The 12,682-nt window shown below is 39.1% G+C and overlaps 1 protein-coding gene across 2 annotated transcripts in view; it reads right to left on the bottom strand.

Annotated features, from left to right (window-relative positions):
- SCEL (sciellin) overlaps positions 1-12,682 on the bottom strand; it is a 273,404-nt gene that overhangs the window by 129,610 nt on the left and 131,112 nt on the right. Inside the window, exon 3 of one of the 2 annotated variants that reach the window (XM_070520021.1) lies at positions 8,705-8,763. The gene's annotated coding sequence lies outside the window, so the exon portion shown is untranslated. Of the gene's footprint in view, positions 1-8,704; positions 8,835-12,682 lie in introns of those variants that run through there. The other variant, XM_070520022.1, reaches the window with a different exon arrangement.

The following is a 12,682-nucleotide window of genomic DNA, read 5'->3' as shown; positions in this document are numbered from 1 at the left end:
ACCGTCCATTTCCATCTTTAAATGGAGCAAAATTTCAGGTGAAGGAAGTTTCATCTTCTAAGTGATACCCCAGTGATTATTCTTAATCATGTTTTACATATAAAATAATTTTAGAATTAGTTTTATATTGAGATGCTATTGATAACATTTGAAATTGAACTTGTAACTGGCCTCATCCAACCAAACAAACCTAGGGATTATTCTTACTTAGAGGGAAAAAAACCCTACTAGGTCCCAGTAAATTTACTCAAAGTATTTGGGGAGGTAATACCTCATTTTAAAATGTGTACATGTAATGTGTGTACGTGTTTGAGTGTTATAGTTTTTTAAGAGGCAGTCATTATTAGAATAGAAAAAAAGTGATAAGTGCCAACTTTATTTATTTGAATTGTCTTTGTGAAAACAAAATATCCATATTTTGAGTGCTGGTGTACATTTGGTATTTATTTGCAGGGCTGAATGAGTACAAATTTAGTCCTTAGTCTTTTCTGCGTCCCTAAAATCTGGCAGTTTACAAGTGAAATGGTGTCTGGGGCCTCTAAATTTTTCCGTATAGTAATAGAACGACTCTGAAAAAGTAACATTGCACTTGTGTTTCATTGATTCCTGAGTTTGAAAACTTAATAACTCTCATAAATCTTATGAGTTATTAGAATTAAAATAATAATGGCAACACTTTTTTGTCTTTTCACCTTCATATTTTTGTTTGTGATGCTCAAATAAAAGTTACAGAAATGCAGCGAGCCATGTTCTGTAGAATTTGTCTAAAACAGAAAGGGAAACAATGTTGCAATAAAATATTGCAAACACATTTACAGAGCGTACAGTGATTACTGGAATGTAAGCTCCATGAGGGCAGCAGCTTTCTTTGCCTTGTTCAGTATTGTGTCCTTATCACTTGGACAGCGCTGAGTACATGGAGGGCACTCAGTCTTGGCTGAACGAATCTAAGTAGGGTTCAGGGAATGGAAAATTTGTACTCATCTTGAAAACAGAAATAAACAGGAGAGTTTAAACTGCATAAATTCTAAATATTCTGGCTAACAGGCTAGTCTCAGCTAGCCACTCAGGGTTCCCTAGGAAACGGACTGACCACACAGAGCCTTGTATCTGACCCTAAAATCTGTGGGAGTCATTGAAAGATTAAACGGGAAAAGAATCAGTAATATTAGCCCATCTTATAGATGAGAAAACTGATTTACTTCGGTTTTCACAGTGGTAAATGGCAGAGATGGAACTTAATCTCTGTCTGTCAACCCAAAGTTTGTGGGTTTTATCACTACACCAGCTCAAGCCAAGATAAGGAGCAAAATATGGGGTACAGTAATTTAAACAGTGATCTTACTTTCTCACTAAAGCCAAGACCAAAGGTCATGACTAATGAATGGAAGAGAAGACAGAATTAGGGAACGCACAATTTTTAACAAATTAGTTGAAACAGATAGTGAGGACTATCACTCTGGCATAACTATTTCTAAAATGTAAACGTAATACATGATGTCAAATATTCTTCCCCTCAATGGCTCTCTGGGGATCTTGTCATAAAGCAGATTCTGATTCAGCCGGTTTGAGGTGGGGCCCAAGATTCTGCATTTCCAACAGACTCCCGGATGTTGCCAATTTACTGATCCATGTACTGCTCTGTGCATGGCAAAGCTAAACCTGATACCTGTTTGAAATACCAGGTGAGAACTGCATGTCTCTGCTTTGTCATATGAAGCAAGACATTTTCAGGTTTCACCAGCTTGAAACAGGTATAGTAATAGCCAGTTGCACCAGAAATCAAAGCAATCACAACAGCCTTAAAGTGTGATTTTGGAGATTAGAACTGGGATTTAGGTGGAGTAATAATTATGCAAAAATTCCAGAACACCTCCCTTTTGGTTTCCTTATTGAACCTGGCATATTCCCTTAATTTCTCACCACTCATAAAACTAGAATATAAACACCACAGTAATGGAGTTTAACATAGTATAATGGCAGAACATGCTAAGAGTTATGATTTTTCCAAGAGAACAGATTTGTGGTTACCAGAGGGGTAGGAGGATGAGGGAATTGGAGGAAGGTGGTCGAAAAGTACAAACATCCAGTTATAAGACAAGTAAGTAGCGGGGATGTCATGTACAACGTGATGACTATAGTTAACACTGCTGTATGGTATACGTGAAAGTTGTTAAGAGAAAAGATCCTGAGTTCTCATCACAACGAAAAAAATATTTTTTCTTTTTCTTTTCCTTGTATCTATACGAGATGTTGGATGTTAACTAAACTTATTATGGTAATCATTTCATGACATATGTCAGTCAAATCATTGTGCTGTATACCTTAAACTTATACAGTGCTGTACGTAAATTACATCAGGAAACGGAGGTTTAAGGAGATTATGCAGCTCTCCCAAAGTAACATAGTTGATAAGTGAGTCAGGATTCCCTGCAATCTGCCTGAACCCAAAGCCCAAGCTCCTACCCACTATGCTCTGATAGTTTCTTTTCTGAAAGAAAGGAGTACATTTTCTTTTGAATATTTGTAAAGAGCAAGTTTGAGGATTCTTTCTATAAGCAATTTTCAAGCCAAGAAGGCATTTTTGGCTTGCTGCAGGAAGTGATGCTTCCCATCCTGGACTGGATCACCAATAATCTCAAGTGTACCTGATTTTAATTTACATGATGATGAATTCTGACAGCATGCATGTTTGTTCCTGTGGGGAATCCTTTTACACTGTGCATCTACAGCTCCAAATTTAATTGGTAGCTGAAGCTACCATAAGGAGTGTTCTCCCAATGCCAACTATTCCACCTTGGATTGTGTCTCTACAATGACAAGTATAGAAGTACATAGGTTGTGTTTCTTTGTTTTACGCCATGCACATACGACTTAGAACGAGTCATGGAACCTCTCGCTTTTCATCTGGATTGTTAGGCAGATGAAGACATACGCTTTCTGGAATGCGCTGGAATAGAGAAGCAGAAACCCAGAGGATAAAGACACACCAGTGGGACAAGCAGTCCAGAAAGCTCCAGACAGTGCCCAGAAGCCCAGAGTGGCATAATGGTTCAGCAGCAGGTAGCAAATGGGTTTCTCAGCACCAGGGACACAGTATCGGAGACTCCAGTTAACATGAAGCTGTATGTGGTTGACGTCAGGGACAGATGCTGACAGGACCTTGGAGAAAGGCTTAGGAAACATGTCCCCCAGAGGAATGATGAGAACGTTGGTTCTATAGGAGTCATTTAATGAAGTTCAAGGCAAGGATTTGCTTAAAAAAAAACAGTCAAGGGGCTGGCCCCGTGGCTGAGTGGTTAAGTTCACGCGCTCCGCTGCAGGCGGCCCAGTGTTTCGTTAGTTCGAATCCTGGGCGCGGACATGGCACTGCTCATCAGACCACGCTGAGGCAGCGTCCCACATGCCACAACTAGAAGAACCCACAACGAAGAATACACAACTATGTACTGGGGGGCTTTGGGGAGAAAAAGGAAAAAATAAAATCTTTAAAAAAAAAAAAAAGCAGTCAATGTTTAGAATCAAGTAAGGCATCTGAAAAGGGAATCCACAGCTTGTGACTTGATACTGAGCCTCCAAACCACAGATCTAGACTTCCCCAAATATCTTCCAGCTCAGAATGGAATTAACCCTCCACTCAGTCATGCACCTAACCCTGTGAAGAATCCACGTTGGGAATTTATCAAATGCGGCTTTAGGAAGCCAAGCAGATCACTAAAATCACATCATCTTGTTTTGAACTTCTAACTCACTGATTGAAATAAATGAGCTTCTTTTGTGATAATTAATTAAATAGTACATTTTTAAAAACTGAACAATTGGAGATGGCTCTGAAATACTTGGATAAACATTTAAGTGCGTTTTTCATTGTATCTTCTTTTACAGGGTGACTCATAGTTACTCTAGACCCAGCATGGCAAAGGCTGCCATTGTCCCAAGAAAGCTGGTTTCCCTTCTTCCAGGGCACATGGCTGTATAGAATAAAGAGTAGAGCTCTCAGCCTTACAGATGGGCATAGCCCTGAGAGTAAGTTCTGGCCAGCGGGATATCAGCAGAGTGTTTTGTGAAGCATCAGGAGGTGTCCTTAAATGGTAGGAACACGCCCTTCTCCCTTTCCTGATTCCCAATGTCTGGATGGGGACATACTGGCTTGAGCTGAGAAATGGAGACCATGGATGGAAGAGCAACAAGATAGAAAACTAGGTCCTTGAGCACTGCAGGAAGCAGAGCTCTCTGCTATTAGAGCCATGGAATGCCTACATCCAGGAATTAATGGGAGAAAGAAATGAACTTTCTTGATTGAAGTGCTGTCATTTGAGTTTTATTGATTGTCACAACCAAACTCAATTCTAAGTAATTCACTGTGCCATCATCTTTGCAAAAGTAACATCAAGAAAAAAGTACTTCTGCTAAGTAGTCACAGTGGTTATCAATGTACAAAGCAGTAGAAATGAGGATAAGTCTGTGGGAAATCAGTTCTCAGGTCATCAGTTTCAGACATTTAACATTCCACTTAAGTCAACATACAAGTTGAGCAGTAATGTTAACATTCCCAGAATAAAGCATCTTTACTTCTAGCACTATTTCTCTGAGAAATTTTCACAGTCACCAAATTTTCTTACACAGACATAAGATAGACATTGAACAACTTTTCCTTTCTTTTTTTTTTGAGAAAGATTAGCCCTGAACTAACATCTGCCACCAATCCTCCTCTTTTTGCTGAAGAAGATTGGCCCTGAGCCAACGTCCATGCCCATCTTCCTCTATTTTATATGTGGGGTGCCTGCCACAGCATGGCTTGATAAGTGGTGCATGGGTCTGCACCCGGGATCTAAACTGGCAAACCTCGGGCCGCTGAAGCACAATGTACGAACTTAACCATTGTGCCACCAGGCTCGCCCCTGAACAACTTTTATACTACTATTGCATAGTAGAAAAAGTGTTTTTAAATTAATGGAACCGAAGGGAAAAAATATAACTGACTAGGGAACAAGAAAACTCTCCCACTGACACATAACAGGGTTAGTGGACCGTAAGATGAGAGAGAAGGCTTACACTAATCTTTCTCTGGCAGCCACAGTGGTAAAGGTGCTTTAATCAGTGGCTGAATGACTCTCTGTAAAACAGTGAAAAAAAGAAAATCGATAATTTACACCCACTACCCTTCTGGGTGAGCTCTTCATATTATTTTCTAGCACTCCTACTGTTTTCAGCCCTATTGTTCTTATGATGCACCTTTGCTGCCCCCTACACACACACACCTCACTAAGATATGATTCCATCCTCTAGACTTTTCCTCTCATCTCGTTAACGTAAGAGGAGTTGATACTTATACGGTTTTTATATATATTAGCTCATTCAACCCTATGAAGTACATGACTATGAGGTACCCTTATTATCCCCATTTAAAAGATGAATATGAGTTACACAGGTAGTAAATTGTGGAGCTGGCATCCAAATGCAGCCAGTCTGGCTCAAAGTAAATCTGTTCTAGAAATATATCTCATTCCCTCAGGAATATTTGTGAAATAAATACGATTGGCATTATCTATCAGGTAATAACATCTTCCACAAAGCACAATTTCTTAGCCTAGCTAAAATGTGTCCTCTTAAGGAGAATCAGTAACACAGAACTGAGCAGTCTATTGGAAGAGTATTTTGGGAAGGGGGCTTTATGGACCCCTCAAATCTCACTCTTTAGACACTCAACCAGTTAGTACAAACGGGCCTTCCATCAGAATCCTATGTGTAACCATGCTTGAGCTACTAATATGCAATATGAACATTAGGAAGTAAGTTAACTTTGCAATTTTTTAAAATGAAATTAGTAAGAGTGAGCCCTGTTATATCTGAGCCCAACATATTCCCATTTTCAAAATTGTTTCCTTTTCTCTTTTATGAGGCTCAAGTCCTTGATCTAAGGAAACTGCTGGAGTTTTATTATTTCCAGCTTAGTACTGAGCTGCTGTTCTTCAACATCACTTATACTTCATTGTTATCTTCACTCTACCATTGATGTGTTTTTTCTCTGTGCTGCTAGCCTTTTGAATCTGGCAAATACAGACATTAAAAAGACTTTTTATCTATTGTGATCATGACATCCTCTATATTTCTGAGTTGTAATGCTGAATTTCTCAGTGAAGACACTACCTAGGGAAGCTACTCCTTGTGAAGTAGTATATTTATAATAATGTGATATTTTGCATTTTGTGAGATGAATTTTTTGGTCCCTGACTGCAGAAGAAGAAAGTGAGGCTCTGAGAGATATCATGCATTGCCCAGGATTAATTGAGGGCAGGAACCCAGAACTCATCCAGATCACCTGACTCCAAATTTTGTGCTCTTTTCATAACACTGTGGTGTCATGTCTTTACCAGATTTAAAGGGTCCATGTTAGTAACAGTAAGAACAAGTTCATGAATTATATCTTGGAGGTCATAAAATCAATGAAAATCATGATTCAATTTATAAAAATTTGTTAAAAATCCAATCAATGTTTCTATAAACATATTCACTTACATCTTTGGTCAATGCATGTTTTATGGTGTCTGTTGCCTACCCTTTCTTCTGCTGGAAACTGGGAACTGACTGACTTATACCTGAGCCCTCTGCCAGGAGGCCGTTATACCCAGCTCTCTACCTGGTGAGAGACAGCAGCCATATTGTGCACATAGGATTCCACCTCCTACCCCTATCCATGAGATTGGACTAGAGCAAAGCACTTGCCTATGAGGCAGCCAATCCATTGGTCTGCTGAGAACTGATACCAATGTGGCCTAGCTCAAAAAGAAGAACTGAGCCAAAGAGATTCTTCTCTTGAGAATGTGGGACTGAGGTAGCAGCAGGGTCAGAGGTATTTGTAGAAAGTATCAGGACAATCATCTTGATCCATAGGCAAGTGAAGTTATAAGGAAACGAAAATCAAATAATAAAAGCCACCATTTATATGGTAGTTACTATGGTGTTTCACTTTCTTAATTCATTTACCCTATGAAGTAATGACTCTTATTAATGACTCTCCCCACCACATTACTGATGAGAATATTGAGACACAAAGGATCGAAGAAACTTTTCCCACAGCTAGGAAGAGGGAGAGCAAGACTGAAACCCAGGCCATGTGGCTTTGCTGCCGAACTTGATTTCACATAAAGGCAGTTTAGTGTACAGACACAGAGAAAAATAAATGACAACATACATGCAAAGAGAAGCAGAAAGTTGCAAGAGAGAAAGACTCAGAGAGAAACAGGCAGAGAGAGAGCAACACACAAGACACACCAGTTCCCAGCTACACTTTAGCTCCTCTTCTCAGATTTCCATGAAATCCCTGATTATGTGCTCACACAGGACAGCTTAGTGAGTCTGTTCCTTGTAAATGAGAGACCCCTAAATAAAATAATACAGCTCATTTTGGTACTTTGTAATACACTACCCGAAGGTATGAAAGGTTATATCACTGTGTATTTCTTGTCTGAGGTAAAGATCGGACCTCTTAAAGATTTATGATTCAGTACAGAAGGTAGAAAAATATGAATATAAAATAAATATTTATAATTTCAAGAATACAATGAGAATATCATGTCGACTGAAGTTAAAGTAAGCTGAATAAACTCAAAACTGTTGATAATACATCATGAAAACTTCCTGAATAGACATAAGGCATAAGCAGGGATACAAAGGAAGGTAGGGAAATGTTTGTTTAATATACAGCTCGAACTAGGGTGAATAGAATACTTTTACCTCAATAGAGAGGAGGAAAATGCATGGGGAGGGTTCGATAATAAAATCTGTGTGCACACACGTGTGTGCGTGGTTTTGGAATGTAGAGGAAAGAAAAAGATAAAGCAGAAAATTTAAATGAAGTTAGGTATTGTACAACTGTATAAGAGCCCAGACCAGAGTAATGAATTTCTCTGGTCTCATAAAAATCTGACATATTTTTGGCTGATGCTTTAGTAAAAGCACTTAAAACAAACATAAAATTTTATGTTCATAAAACCATCACTAAATTCTTATTTTATTATGTTTAATCAAATAATCAAGTATCCTTAAGTTAAATGCCTCCTTGCTTAGTGTCTTCCAGCCACACCTGGTGTCTTTCTCACTGTCCTGTGTGCTGACACATTCTAGGCACTCAATAAATACATGAGGACTGAATAAATAAATGTTGGTGTTATCTCCACACTCAAACATGAGATCATATCAATAGAATTTAAAAATCTCATACAAATTCTTGTAATGAATTGCCTAGACTCACATCTTATGAAACCAAAAAATTCTTTGCTCCTATCTCCTTGCTTTCTGCATCCCCACCAGACTATCTATTCACATTGTGTCATGAACTTTTCATGAGTACAAAACAGATCAATTAAGAGATCCATTTATTGTGCTCATCAGTTTGCAATATATTCAAATATTGAATCACTATGTTGTACACCTGAAACTAATATAATGTTATATGTCAATTATACCTCAATAAAAAAAGATCAGTTAAAATATGAATTTTTAGTTATTTAAGCAGATTAGGTTTTGCCCTGAAATAAAGAGCTGATCATGCTATATTTGCAGATAAAGCCCAAATAACATCCCAGTTCTATCCAACCTGGAAATGCTAAATAGACTGAATCCAAGGAACCGTGATGCTAAAAATATGAACTAAAAACACTAGTAATATAAAAAGGAAAGAAAGTAATTCATAAATACGTACCCAGAGAGCAACCGCCATATAAAATACCATTGAGAATCTTCTTTGGGCCTCTCAGGGACCTGTACAGAAAAACTTCAGAATAAAGCAGCTCTTTTCCCTTTTGTCAGAACATATATACTTGAAGAAGCAAGCCACCATGAGATCTATAGCTGCAGGAAATGAATTCTGCCAACAACCACTTGAGCTTGGAAATGCACCCCGAGCCTCAGATGAGACAACAGCCCTGACCGAAACCATGCATGCAGCCTCTGAGCAGGGAACCCAGCTTAGCTGTGCCCAGACTCCTGACTCACAGGAACTGTGAGATAATAAATGTATGTTGCTTGAAGCTACTAAGCCTGTGGTAATTTGTCATGCATCAATAGAAAATTAATACATTTCCTTTGCACGTCTCTGAATTTTTCAGATTTTCTGTAATAAATATGTCCATCTTATAACAGAAGAAAAACTTTCTGTAACAAAATAAAAGTAAATTAATGTAGGTGATTCGGATCAACCCAGCCATATTTTGCAGAAAAGTGAACTGACGTCATTTTTCTTCACGTTGTTAACAAACACATTAAACAGGAGGATATCTTCTCTTTGCATTTTAACACTTGGGATCAAATCTAGAGTTACCCAACTCAAGGACAAAAGCTAACACACTCTATATAATCAAACTGGGTGCGTTCTGAAAACAAATGTGCTGAAAGATAAACCCTTGCATAAATCACTCTTCTCTTGCTGTACTAAGCTTCCGTGAAACCATCCTGAACAAACAGATTTTAATTTCAGTTTAGACACCAACACCCAGCAGACTACCCCACTGATTAGTGATGATAAAACTGAGTAGAAAGGGAAGCCATTCATGAAATAGACAATGTAACAATAAACAAGTTTACAGCTCATACTATTTAAATACTGTATAGCACTCGACTCTCTAGCGCCACCCCATGGAGACCTGCTGAGCTGCCAAATGCTTTAAAATTAATACCAGAATTATCAGTGCAAAGGTTCACACTATCAGTTAGGATGAGGACTCAAAGATAAAACATGGTATTTACTGACCACCCGAAATGAACCGGATTCTGTATGTTGCATGTTTAGCTAAAATCCTAATAAAGAAACACGAATCCTTCTTTCCCCAACACCCATTGCCTCCTGCATCTGCCACACAGGCAAGTTAAATGGAGAACAGATAGGGAATCGTCACCTCTGCATCTTTTAAGTCCTTGTTTGTGACTTTGATTCCTTCCACCAGGTGTAATTGGCTTTTTGTTCATTATTTTTTGCAATCAGTGCTATGTATTATTTCATTATTCCCACAATCTACGTTTACATTGGTCACCACGAGAGGTCCAGGAGCTCCCACATCAGCCCCCATCTCCTCAATTCTAATCCCAATTGGTTGTGTGAGAAATGAAGCAATCCCTCTGCCTCCACCTCCACTCCCACCCCATCCCTGATTTATTTTTTCCAGGGCACTAATCACTACCTGACATACCATACACTTCACTTACTTATTTGTCTTCTTCCTCTAGGATTCTTGCTCCACTAAGGCATAATTTTATTTGTTTTGTTCACTAATAAATTACCATTGCATAGTGTCTGACACATAGTAAGCATCAACAAGAATTGTTGAATGAAATAATGCATGAATAGCATTATTGTTTGAAAAACGTTAGGAAGAGTTCTAGCGGCTTCCACTCAGCTCTTCTTATCATAATAACCCATGTGTCAGGAAATCAACAAGGGGATTTTGTGGTTGCTAAGGGTTTTCATTCCAATAATGAAATCAGGAACACAGTAAAGAAACAGAGATGAGTCCAAGTTTCACTGAGGAAGATTCAGCTCAAAGCACCATCTGTTACCTGGCCCCCTTAGGCCTTCACTCCTACTGAGAGGTCACAGTGGTCTTCTGGATGCCAGGAACCAGTGTTAGCTCAGAGTAACTCTTGTACTACATCTGAAAGGTCTGGGCATTTATTTCCCTTTCCCAGTGCACAGTGGTTCCAATAGCTGAAGGTCTCTTCTAGAAGGCTAGGAGAAACCCACACTTGTGATGTTATCACAGAATTCTTTTTCAAGAGTACCTGGTCTTCCTTTTAGCATCTGAAATTTAAGTTTGGAAATTGAGCAAAAGGTCAAGCCTTTCTTATGTGTTAATTCAAGTTGGGCCTCTGATTGCCACACCTAGATTTTTCTGGGTTATTGTTGGTGTTGGCATTGTTTTACAAATCAAATGTTCTCTTGATGGGTTATACATATAGTTTGTTTCTAGAATAGCCCACAATAGCCATGAGTGATTAGCAAACACCTAAGATCTCTGGGGATGGAACCATTTTGATTACCACACTGACTCACTCTTTCTTTCCCCCTAAACCCACCCAAACCCTGATTGCCTCCAGTGCTCTGCCACTCTGGAATTCTGGTATCCCAGTGAAATCAGAGAGCTCATTTTAACTGTGCCTCCTCTCACTGCATTCTAGGTTCACAAAGAACACCCTCTATAGGGACCTTCTAAAAGGCTGGGACTCTCTTCACCAATGAATCAATGTGTGGCTCAGTAAGGAGGACTTGTGGCCACAGTCAGGAGTTAAGGGAATGGATTGCACACAAGAAACTCATTCTTACCTCCCTATACCTCTAAGTCTTTTAATTTCTTCCTCCATATTATATGAGAAATGTCCAGGCCACTGTTGAGTCTAAGTTTCATCAGTAGACCACCAAAAGTAACTAAAATGACTCCCAGTTGAATATAGCATTGCATATAAGGTGCATGTACATATATTGGTGCATGTACATATATCGACACATTCTGCTTTTTCTAAATTGCATTCCTCCACTCTTGGTCAACAGTCTTCAGAATTCATTCCCACATGTATCAGCCAGAGTTTTGCAAACGTAAGTTAATAAAATCTTGTAATTCTTTCGGGTTGACTTTGTAATAGGTCCTGGGGTATGCTTAAGCTGGGCACAGAGCATTGGGGCAGGCACAGTGGTGTTTGATGGTCTGAACACTGAGCAACCAAATTCCACTCACACATCTCTATTCTATGTTGAGACCTCTACTTAGCATCCTTGTTAGTCAAAGTTGGAATTTCCACATAAGAAACTAGGGAAAGTTATAAATTGATATAAGCAACCTGAAGGCTAAATCTTTGAGTGTAGATTCCAGTTGTCTCAGCTCTGTAGCTGAAAGAGATTACACATGGTTTTAGCACTATCTTAGAAGGTGACTGGTTTTCAGTTGCTGCCTTGAGCTGAGAGTTAAGGACTTGGAGTTTGTCATTTTCTGCTATTAAACTGCCGATTGCTATACCCCACAGTCCTGGAATTCCTCGTACCCTTCAACTGTCCTCTTGCAGCAATCACTTCGTCTCACAAACCCAGCCTTCAATGAGTCTGTCACTCAAGGGAACAAGAGGTAATAATTTGATTAGCTGTTTTTTCACCAATTTCAATGGCTGTTTAGGTCCATTTTGTTAATATTAACTTGATTTCCACTTCCCCTTAGCCCCTCCTAGGACAGGTAATAAATTTTAGTTTCCTTCCTATTTTCCTGAAGGTCTATTGCTTACAACCTCTCCTGGTACAACTTTCAGTAACAGTGAGGGCTTTTGGATGCAAATAAAAGAAACTGACTCTGGCTAATTAAAGCAGAAATGGAAATTATTTTAAAAATGTTGGATAGCTCACACACTCTCTGGGAGGGTTGGAGAAACAAATTTAGGAATTTTACAGCCAAAAACAATTCCCAGAACCAAACCACAGGACTTGTCAAGTAAAGACATTTGGAAGATCCTACTGGGCACAGACACCACAGCACATTCAGGCAGCCTTGGGGACCAGATCCTGGATGCTGCTGCAGGAGTTGCTGCCCCTGCACCCTTTTGGAATCAAATGTGGTGGTGGTTGCTGTCCTCAACTCCTCATGTTTTCCAAATATATTCTAGGTGGTGCCCGCTTCTTGGTATCACTAGTTACCGATTCACAGTC

Source organism: Equus asinus, chromosome 11 (assembly GCF_041296235.1).
Source record: "Equus asinus isolate D_3611 breed Donkey chromosome 11, EquAss-T2T_v2, whole genome shotgun sequence".
In the NCBI taxonomy this organism is placed as follows: domain Eukaryota; kingdom Metazoa; phylum Chordata; class Mammalia; order Perissodactyla; family Equidae; genus Equus; species Equus asinus.
This window is presented reverse-complemented; position numbering and strand designations above follow the sequence as displayed.